The sequence below is a fragment of the Cricetulus griseus genome, chromosome 3, assembly GCF_003668045.3.
Source record: "Cricetulus griseus strain 17A/GY chromosome 3, alternate assembly CriGri-PICRH-1.0, whole genome shotgun sequence".
NCBI lineage: Eukaryota > Metazoa > Chordata > Mammalia > Rodentia > Cricetidae > Cricetulus > Cricetulus griseus.
The window spans coordinates 275,514,561-275,526,283 of NC_048596.1; positions in this window are offsets into that span (position 1 = coordinate 275,514,561).

Below are 11,723 nucleotides of genomic sequence, written 5' to 3' on the forward strand. Positions count from 1 at the left end.
TGATGGGGGCCAGGCTCCTGTGGATACTCTCTTCCCCAGAGGAGGGTACTCTTTAACTGGACACCATTGGCCAGGACTCCCCAATCTCTCCCAAGCCAACTCCTTTCCTGACCCAGGGACACTGTTTCCTGTTTACCTGACACAAAGTTCTCCCCAGCTGAGACCCAGGGTCCATTCCTCTCCTCCTCATTCACTACCACTGTCTAATAACTAACTACCCAGCCTACCTTTGTAAATGATATTCTCACCACATGACAGCATGATCCATCACTACTTGAAACTTATCCCATTCCTTAGACACTGCAGGGCCTCCCTTGGCTATGGCCAATTTATTGATGTCCATGTGGCTTGGAACTGATGACTCTTGTAGTCATATTGGAAATCTTAGACTCAGTCAAACCTTCAATTGTATAACGTAACATACTAAGTGCGTTAGTATTTGATCACACTAGGCTCTCTCCACCTTTTATTAAAAAACTGTTTTTATATGGAAAACCAGATGTGTTTATATGGAAATAGATGCCGAGGAGCTCAGAGGTGTAACTTAGTCACAGAGGACACACCTCATTGCATAGGTTGAGGGGTCCTAGACTGAGGAAAGAGAAGAAGGTGGGGCTGGAGAAATGGTACAGAGGTTAGAGCACTGGCTGCTCTCCCAGAGAGCCAGGATTTGATTCCCAGCACCCACATGGTGGCTCACAACTGTCTGTAACTTCAGTCCCAGGGATCTAAGGCCTTCTTCTGGCTTCTGTGGGCAGCAGTCATGAGTGTGATGTGCAGACATACATGCAGGCCAAACACTCATACATTTAAAATAAATATTAAAATGCTTTTGAAAAGTCAGCTGAGCACAAGGAGTCATCACTTGGGGACTTCCTGACTGTGGACTTGGTGTGGCCGGCTGGCTTCTTGTTCCTGCTGCCACGCCACTCCTGTCAGGATGGAATATGTATCCCCTGCTACCGTAAGGCAAAACAAATCCTTTCTTCTTTAAGTTCCTTTCTTCAGATGTTCTGTCATGGAGAGGCAAGTAGCTAATAAATGGAGATAGATTCTAGAGAGACTAATTGTGTCACTGTCCCAAAGCTGCCATCACAACCACCTAGCAACTTGAGGGAAGATAGATTGATTTCAGCTCACAGCTGGAGGCTACAGTCCCTCATGGCAGGAAGGCACAGGGCAGGAAGGGGTGACTGAACACATTGTATTCACAGCCAGAAGTTAGAGAGCAATATCTGCTAGTTGCCACCCGGCTCTCATTTTATTTAACCCAGGATCTGAGCCTAAGGAATGGTGCCACCCACATTCAGGGTGGGCTTTCCCATGTTAGTTAATACAATCTAGAAACTCCCTCACAGATATGTCTAGGGATTTGTCTAGGTGAAATCTACATCCCATCAAGTTGAAAATCTGTATGGACAATCACAGATTTGTTTCTGGACTGTAGTCTGCTCCAGTGAAATGTCTGTTCATACCGGTGTTGCCAGGATTTTATTTCTGTAGGCTTCTAAATGTCTTAACAGATGGTAAAGAACACATGCCTGCCTTTTGCTTTCAGTCCTAAGGCCCCAGCATGGGTCCCTGCACATGGCGAGGCATACATCCTCAGCATTTGCTAGTCATTCTTACAGAACAGTTTAGATAGATGTAAACATATCTAAACTGTCCTTAAGATCTATTTGACGATCCCTCCACTAAACAATATAGGGAATGTGTTCAATTAAAATGAATTTGAGAAGAAATTACATCTCTAAGATATTGGATCTCTCCTCATAAAGCTTGCTTGTCACTGTATGGTTGAGTGTGTTTTTCTATCTCCCTCAATTAAGTTTTAGATTTGTTCTTTTTTCCATACAAGTTCCATGCATTTTTACTAAATTTCCTCCTAGGTTCACCTATTTATTCAATAGTATTTATTGAGAACTTATATCCTGATCATTGTTCTGGTCTCTTGACATAAAGAAGTGAACAAAAACCAAATTTCTGGTGTGCGCAACCTACAATTCAGAAAGTGCAGAAAGACAACCAGAAACAAATAAAAACACTGGTACTATGTCAAGTGGCGAGGAAGACAAAGGCCGGTAAGGAGGCAGGGGATGTGGGAGAGAGTGGAGCTGTGGCCTATTGTGTAGCCAGTGAAAGCTTCTCCACTGAAGCTGACAGTGATTGGGGCAAAGGCTCAAAGAAAGCAAGTGAGTGAGTCACACAGACAGCTTGTGAAAGAGCATTTCCAGCAGGGAAAAAAGGACGGCAACACAAAGGCCTCATGGCTCCAGTGTGCTCACCACATAAGAGGGACAGACAGCGAGGTAGCTAGTGTTTCTATAGGTTGATGCAGATTATATACTATACCCAATTTTCCTTTTAATACAATGTTGTAAAACATTTATATTTTGTTCCTTACAGAAATTCAAGTTCTTTTTAATTTCCCAACTTTTAAAAAAATACCTTCTTAATTTTCACTATAGACCTGCATAAGAGTAATTACTAATAACAGTGAGACAGAGTCAAGATTAGGTTGTTTGGAATTTTCCCCTGCTAAGAAAATTAATCCAATACCTTTTCAATTTAGCCTTTGTAGAGGAGTTCTTAATTGGTCTAAATAATAAAAACCTGGAGTCAGATATAGAGGTTCAGAGAGGAGGAGGAGCAAACCACAGCCACTTTCCCTCATTTGCTTCCCAGCAGAAAAGAGAACGATTTCCTGTTTCTTCCCGCTTATATCCTGTCCTGCCCAGCCAGCTCACTTCCTGTCTGTCTGTACAGACCTCCTGATCTCTATAGTTAGCTAGTGACAGGCTCCAGCCTCTGATCTTCAGACAGGCTTTATTTGCACAAGGATGATATCACCACAAGCCTCAGTCAAATTTTTAGGACAGGGGCAAAAAGCAGTCACATTCTTTGCCAAAATATCACAAATATGATCTCTAGCCTGATTGCAGAGTCTTTCCCTCTGAAACCTCCTGGTCTGGGCCTCCACAGTCTACATTGCTCTCAGTACCACCATCCTCCAAGATCCTACTAGGGTGGCCCATTAAGCCCTTCTCCCAGCATTTAACTGCTTCTTTAATCCAAAGTCCCAAAGCCTTCCACACTTTCTCTGTTCTCTCCCCCACAAAAAAGAAAAGTCAGCTTGTTATATAAGTGGCCTACCCTGGCACCAACTTTTGTCTTAGTTTTCTTTCTTAGTTACTTTTCTATTGTTATGAGAACACACCATGAGCAAGGCAACTTATAGAAGAAAGTTTTTGGGGGGACTCACAATTTCAGAGGGTTACAATCTATGAGCACTGTGATGGGGAGCATGGCAGCAGACAGGAAAGCACAGTGATGGAGTGGCTCAGAGCTCACAGCTTGAGAGACAAGCATAAGAGGCACTGGGAATGATGAGTCTCTTAAAACCACAAACCCCCGTGGCACCCCTCCTCCAACAAAGCCACACCTTCTAATCCTTTTCAAACAGTTCCACCAATGGGGGGCAAGTACTCAAGCATATGAGACCATGGGGACCATTCTCATCCAAACCACCAAACTAATTTGGCGTAGCATGAATAATAAAACCCCAGAGACAGATATTGGGGTTCAAGATGAAGATCAAAAAGCAAAGTGGTCAGCCACTTAGAAAGTTCTTACTCTATCAAGGCTCAGACCAAAGGGGAGGAGTGTTAGGTCCTCAGGGTGACTGCAGCAATGCTCTCCACCAAACCTTGACTGCCCTGAGCTCCTGCCTTATATTCCTCTCTAGTGCTGGGATTAAAGATGTGTCATCCCAAGTGCTGGGATCAAAGGTGTGAGCTCTGTTTCTCTTTTAGAATGATTCACTGTCATGTAGCTGAAGATGGCCTAGAACTCACAGAGGTCCACCTGCCTCTGACTCCTGAGTGCTGGGATTAAAGTTATGGCCACCACTGCCTGTCCTCTATGGCTAACTAGTAGCTTAGTGTGTGTGTGTGTGTGTGTGTGTGTGTGTGTGTGTGTGTGTGTGTGTGTGTGTGGCTAATTAGTGGATTAGCTCTTAACTAGGTATATTGTTAACTAGTGGCTTAGCTCTGCATTTGATCTTCAGGCAAGCTTTATTTGTTAGATCTCAAAATATTACTACAATTTGGCATTGTGTATGTTTCCTTTATTTGTTCTCTGTTTGGTTTAGATTTGCTTTTACCATTCCTTTTCTAGCTCTGTTGGGCTGCACATTTGTTTTATTTCCCACACAAATATATCTGCAGTTGCTGATCTTTTAGCAGTAGAGTCACACATTTAAAACATGTTGTTGTCTGAGTCCTCATAGCATCCTGCGAGGCATCATAAAGTCTTTAAAGCATGGTGGCCATGGGTACAAACCTGAGCCAGAGAACCTCCGCCACTAGTGTATCTGTGACTTTATGCATGTGAAGGGTCTGATAGTAAGATCTGTACCTTAGGGTATCCCCGTTGAGCCCCGCCATAGAGAGTGGACCAGTGAATTTACACATCTGAAGCCCCTTCAACAACGAGGGACCCACTCACCACCATGGAAATTGTTGATGCCTTTGTCTGAAGATGAGGAAATGAGAGCTTGAATGGCCCAGTGCTTAGCACAAGGTCACACAGCTGCTCACAGAACACAGCCCTACAGCATCTTGTAAAATCCATCATATAGGTCACTCAGTCAGACTCCTTTTATTTTGAGATTCATTTGTGTAGATGTGTGTGTGTGGGGGGGTATATGACAGGTGTGTGCATGCAGGTCTCCTTGGAGGCCAGAAGAGGGTGTCAGGTCCTCTGGAACTGGTGTTATAGCTGTAAGCTGACAGACACGGATGCTGGGAACCAAATTCTAGGCCTCCAGCAGAGCAGCAAGTACTCTTAACCTCTGAGCAATCTCTGCTCCCCAGTCTAACTTTCAAAGTCTCTGTCTTCAGTTTCATCTCTCCTTTGGTGAGGCTACTGTTGTTTCTTCTCCACAGGAAACACCTTGATCCTTCCTATCAACATGACCTTCTCTATGGAAACTCAGACGCTGTACCAAAAGTGTTTAGTTATGGCTGTCCTTGGCCATTCCTGACAGCGGTGGCTCATTTAATCTGAAGATTTAGATTTTTTTTTTAAAAGAGGAACCCTTTTAGTTCTTTGACGGCAAAGGTACATATTGTCAATATTTTTACTCCCGATATTGCCTTGGTTACTCAGCTGAGGTGGTCCTGCTGCTTCTCTGTTGTGAGGTAAATCTCTTCCCTCCTCTTCCCATAAGATGCTCTTTGGAAGAAAGTCTTTCCTCCTAAGACACCTTCTGACTGGTTTAATAAAGAGCTGAACAGCCAATAGCTAGTCAGGAGAGGATAGGTGGGACTTCCTGGTAGAGATAGAAACTCAGGGAAGAATCTGAGGCAGGGGATTCGCCAGCCAGACACAGAGGGGGTCGGATGTGAGGTACTGAGGAGAGGTAACAGCACATGATAGAACATAGATTAATATAAACTGGTGAAGTTTTAAGAGATAGTTAAAAACAAGCCTAAGCTAAGGCTGGGCTTTCATAATTTCATTATTTGGGAGCTTTTGGGACAGAGGAAGACCTGCTACCTGTCTCTTTTCTTCTCCTCCTCCTCCTCTCTTTCTTTCGCCATGATACTCCAGGCTCACAGGATTTATATTCTGCCTCAGTCCTAGAGCTTCCATGTGTCTAGAAAATTCTAGTTCTGTTTACAGGGAAATGGCAATAGACACCAAGATGGCACCAGGTATGCTCACCGCTATTAGTGCTCCACTGAGACTTGTCTTTGGTGACTGTTTGAAAATGGCTTCCTTTCTCTAACAACCTACCCTCACCTTATTGATGCAATGTAACAGTAAGAGTTATAATTAGCATAGGAAATACACAGGGACTGCTCTTGAGGAAGAGCCTTTGCTGTCAGAGTCATTTGCACTGAAGGAGCCATTAAAACTGCTGAATATTTTATTCCTCTGGTAATGTTTTTCTCTGTTAATGCAAATGGGTTTTCGCAAGAAAGATAATAAAATCAGTATTAGTGGCTGAGATAATCCCCAGCTGGGATTGTGTAAACCAATATAATTTCTCTCCATCCTTAACCGAAGAGGAAATAATTTACATGTGTGCTTTAAATTCCCCCCCCTATTTATTTGGGGCGCGCTGTAATGTGAAACTCAAGAGACAAAACTTCTGTGAGTCGAATCTCTACTTCCACCCTGGGGGCTCTGGGACTGAACCCAAGTCTTCAGTCTCGGGGGCCCCAGGTGTACCTTAGCAGCTTAGAGACATGGGTCGGGGATGCAAGATCTGAGAGTTATGTGTGTGACATGTCACCTGCTCCTGCAGAAGCTGGAGGCCATTTGATGCAGCAGCTCCCACTAGGTAGCATCTCGGTCATCGCTGATGTCATGGAATCCTTCTCTTCCCAGAGGACTGGCTCTGCCCTTTGATGCCATAAGGACACAGCTTATGAGCAAGGCTGACAGTCCCACTCAGCTCAGCTCCAGCATCTTCTTTGGGTACCTGAGGTGGAAGAATCAAAAACAGTGAATTTTGTTTCTGCTCCTCACCTCCTCATGACCTGATAGTGTTGTCAGGACCTGGGGTGGGAAGATGGCTCAGGGTTGGCTCTTACCACATCCTACACTGGTGAGACTGTGACAGGGCTGCTCTATCAGTTATCTGTAACAAACTACTTCTAAACTGGAAGTTTAAAACAACATTTGTTTACTGTCACATTGCTTATTCAGAAGTCAGCCATGGCTCAGCTGTAGCCTGTGCTTCGGCCCTCTCACAAGGCTGCATCAAGGTGTCACCAAAGGGGGTGTGGTCCCATCTGAAGGCCTCATAAAAGCAGGATCTGCTTCCCAGATTATGTGGATCTGGTCTTCATGGATTGTTGGACAGAGGACACTGAGTCTTCCATGGCTGTTGACTGGAGCTCATCTCAGCTCCTGCCATGGGACTGGCTTTACCACAGCATGCAGTTGAGATGCAGCGGTGAGCATGAGCTGGCAAAAGTCACCACTGCCTACAGTCCGTCACAGAAAAGGTATCCTGCCACCGAGTGTGTCCCAGACGTCAGGGGAGGGGACTACCCAAGTGTGTGGCAAGGACAAGATGGGCTCACAGGGACATCTTAGGAGTCTGCCCACTAGAGTTAGGAGTGAGATTCTATCACAGTGTCTAGCAGGGTCATGGATTCCTTCTGGTATGGTCTGGGCTGCTAGGAAAGAATACGCACGAACAAGTGGCTTGGTACCCGCACTTAGTCTTGCACTGTGAACCTGATTTTGAATATGATGAACATGAAGTTATGGATTTTTTTCATAAGTTTGAAATATATAGAGAACTTCAAGTGACGAGTTTCCAGGCTAGTGAGATGGCTTAGTTAGGAAAGGCACATGCCATCACCCTGATGGCCTGCCTTGTGTCCCTGGGCCTCATGTGGTGGGAGATCTGATCTCTGCAAGCTTCCTTCCTACTTCCACAAACCTGCCATGGCATGTGCCCCTAGCGGCCCCCACAAGTAAAGAAAAGCTTTAAAAATTTAAATTCCTTCAAAATTTTAAGCTCTAATTATTAATTAGTTAGTTTATCTTTGGGACAAGACCTTACTATGTAGCTCTGGCTGGCCTGAATTCACCGTGTAGATCAGGCTGGCCTCAAATTCACAGCAAGAGCTCTGGGTTGCTATGCTGGCTCGCCAGTCCCTAAAATTTAAAATGAAAAAAAATCCAGGCTGTTGTTTTAACCTTCCTTATAGGCTAGCTCCTGACTTAATTATCATCCATGCACTATCTCATCATAACCCTCACATCCGGTCTAGGGGGAGGCATTGTCATAATCTGGTAAGATACGGGAGGCATAGATAGGGAAGGTAAACAGCTTTTCAGTGTCTGGCCATCCAACACCCTAAGAAGCTCCCACCTGTTCCCATGAGTTGCTTAACTTAGTTGCGCTCTCCATCCCAAAGGCTCTGTATCAGGACGGTGTGTTGGGGTTAGAGTAGAATCCATGTCCTCATCTCTCTTCAGATCTGCCAGCTCCCTCTGGAGTTGGCCCCAAAGACAAACCTTTGGCATCATTTTCTATTCCTCTCTCTCACCACACTCCCTGGGATGGACTGCAGGTCCACCAGGCCAGGTGTGATGGGGGATGTGAATAAGACATCCACAGTGGCCTCAGTCACAATTGGGAGCTGAGGTCAGGATAGGAGGGGTGGATCGGGATCTCAGAGTGGAGAGGGAAGAGGCAGAAGGATGTGGGCATCTTTTACATCCCAGGATTTTGTTTCAGTGGTGGGAACTGGGGCTCTATCTCTGGTGATATTCCCACCACCCCCAGTTTACCTGACACACTGAGTGCACTGGCTGCCTCGCCCATGACTGAGCAGTGTGTGCCTGACAGAATGGTAGTGTTTCCCAAGTTGATTTCAGAACAAGATAGGCAAAGCAGAGAGTCACCCTGGTGTGTGTGGTGCTCAGTGTGGCAGACAGTCGGCTCCCTGGAGTGCTTTTCATGTTTCTTAGTAACCACAGGGACTCTCCACTGGCCAGGATTCATGAGCACAGTCAGCTACTGGGGTTTCAGTTTGGCTCAAAGAGCACAGCATTTGCTCAGGAAAACACCATCTTCCTTTACAATGGTGGTTTGAGTTTGTGGATTCTCACTGCCAGGGGTCCTCTTTGGGCACTTGAGTTGACTTATGATCTGGAAAAGGCATCCCCAGTGTCTTTCAAGGAAAACTTGAGGCCCTGGGTGAGCATTTGTCCGGGTTAGGATCGGCATGTGTTGGGATCTTGTGCCAGTCGGACCTTCCAGCACCCTTGGTTCACCTGAGCGTCCCTCCCTCTGGAAACCTGCTGTGTCTTGGACTCCAGTTCACCACATGCTGACTTTCTGCCAGTCTCATGTGCAAGCTCATTTCAGTGGGCTTTAAGGCTCCTTCATGTTTTTCCAGACCCAGTACTATCTTTCTGCTCATCTCTGCCATGACTTGAAGTCCTTGTCCAGTCTCCAGTGTTACTCGGTCACATGACAAAGGCTCATAAGATGTCTCCAGCCCTGACAGCTTCATGAACTACGTGATACAGATATGATATGTTTTGGCATGAAAAGAGCTTATTTTCTGTATTAAAAAATCAGATCAGTCCTCAACCACCAAGGTATAGCAATGGGATTGGAATGAATTCCTTAATCCCTTCGCTGTGTGTGGGGTTCCGTATATAAACGTAAGATTGCCCTCCTGACAGGTGACTGGGCTGGGATCCTGAATGCTCCATCAAGAAATATGGAGTAGGAAGAACTCCAGTTGGAAGCCTACCTCTTCCAGTGCCAAGGGACTGTGAGAAGAAGGGCAGAATGGGGCAGAGAGGGACACTGGGTGACTGTCTTCCCTCTCTGTGCCCCGTCCAGTCAGGGGAGATGTGCTATAGTTCTTGAGAGAACTAGGAGAGAGCTCTTTACTTGTTTTGCTCTGAGGGCCCTGAGAGGCAAATATCTCCCTGCCTCGTCACTATGCCACCCACCTGGGCATTGGGAAAGAGGTGGTGGCAGTGTGCCTGAGTGCACTCAATGGTCAGACAGAGACAGAGGGGGCTGGAGCTAGACAAAGCTCTCTTTATTTCCCCACATAGGGATGAGAGTCAGAAACCCCCATTACAAAGAGTTTCTATACCATGTCTAGGTAGAAAGTTAGCAGACATCATGTACGAGGGACAAGGTACCTTGGTCCACAGAGCTAGGATCTGGGTGGAGGTATGACAGACACCCTGAAGTTATACTGGTACAGCTTGTCTGGGGCTGTGTCAGTCAGGGAGTCCCAGGGATTTAACCAGTCTCCATCAGATCAGAGTTGGCTCCCAGGTACAGCAAGGGATGTCAGCAAGCTGAGCAGTGAAGACCCCAAGAGTATTCAGGGAGAGTACCCCAATATGTATGAGTAACTCCCTCCGTGAGGGTTCTGTGGGCCCCACCACCATGGGGAAGGGAAGAGGGTCAGGCTGAACATTGGAGAGATTGTTTCTTCCCTGACTGAAGCATCCCAAGTCTAGTCCTCTGCCGGCATCTATCCCTAGTGGGTCAGATATCATGGGGCGATCCAAAACGCGGCTACAGCTTTGTACTTCTTGGATTATGTTTACAGAAGCTGTAAATTACTTCAACTGAAATAAAGTGCTACTTTGGCTTGTAACATGCTGCATTTCTTTTTAAATTGCAGCCTAAAATTAGTTTACCCTTTCCCTAAAAGAAAAATCTCAGTGTCCCTATGGCAGTCATTGTCACCATCGCTCCCTGCAAGCTTAACGCTCGCTCACTCAGATTCCTCCTTTCCGCTGGGCACTCACACTTTGTCCACTGGCAATCTCTAACCCGACGCTGGGGAATCTGCTTCTCTACCCTTCTGCAATGACTGCTGTCTTTGAATCATCGCTGTAACACACTCCCTTGTTTTCACTCTGGAGGCGCTTCCGCGTGGTGTGGTGTGTGACATGAAAGAGAGAACTATGGAGCTGAGGGTGAGGCTCAGTTGGCAGTGTGCTGTCCTAGGATGCACCAACGTTCAGGTTCAAACTCATGAAACTGGGGAGGGGGGCGCAGGCCTGTGACCCTGGCCTGTGTGTCCTGCCCGATGTGGCCCCGGCTTCCTCCTCCAGCCTCACCCCTTCCCTCACAACCGTTCCCTTTTCCCACAACATGATGCCAGGTCCCTCTTTTTGCCCTTGCTGTTCTGTTCTGTGGGACTGGAACAAACAGTCAGGCTCCTGCCTGTCACTCCGGTCTGGCTGAGATGCCATGTCCTCAGTAAGGACTGACCTAAATGGCACCGTGAATATAACTTTCCTCTGGCACCCTCTATCATATTACCTGTTTTGTTTCCTTAGTAACATTTATCAGCCTCTAAAATCACTTTCCCATTTATTCATTTGTTTATATATTTTTTTTCTTCCACGGAAGTAAAAACTCCAAAGTCGGGAAACAGCCTGGCCCACTCTTATTTTCAGAGCTTTGAACAGGGAATGGCACACATTGTTGAATGGATGCTTGGATTCAAGAATCCATGGTTAAACTTGAGAACAGTGCTATTGTGCACACCTCTTAACAAGACTACAGATTGCTAACCAGCAAAGCCAAGTCTTCAGAATTTCTCAGAGATGCTATGATGTGCCATTAGAGACACATAAGCAGAAGGATAAATGCCAGGAAATGAAAAGCAATTTGCTGGGCAGTGAACTGTGCACTCATGTCCTCAAACAACATAGCAGATTCATGCTAACACCATGGGTGGCTCTCATCAACTGTCATAGCTCGCTGTCCCAGTATTTTGGAAGTTAAGAGGTAGTTACACTATTATGTGCTTGGGATATGAAACTATTAAATTTCATTTGTTTATTTATTATGTGTGTGTGTGCGCACGAGTGCGAGTGCGAGTGCGTGTGCGTGTGCGTGTGCGTGTGCGTGTGCGTGTGCGTGTGCGTGTGCGTGTGTGTGTGTGTGTGTGCATGCATGCACACACGCACACACCATGGCAGGCATGTGACCGTCAGAAGACACCTGTAGGGTTCTTCTACCATGTCAGGTCATTAGCTTTGGTGGCAAGTATGCTTACCTGTTGAGCCATCTCACCAGCCTTAGAGGAAAATAGCTTTGAAGCTCTAGAGTTCATTTTAGTAAGTTCCCTTGAAGAGTTCTTTACATAAAGAGCATCTTATTTTTATTTAATACAAGTTTATTGAGGCTCATTAGTTGAGCA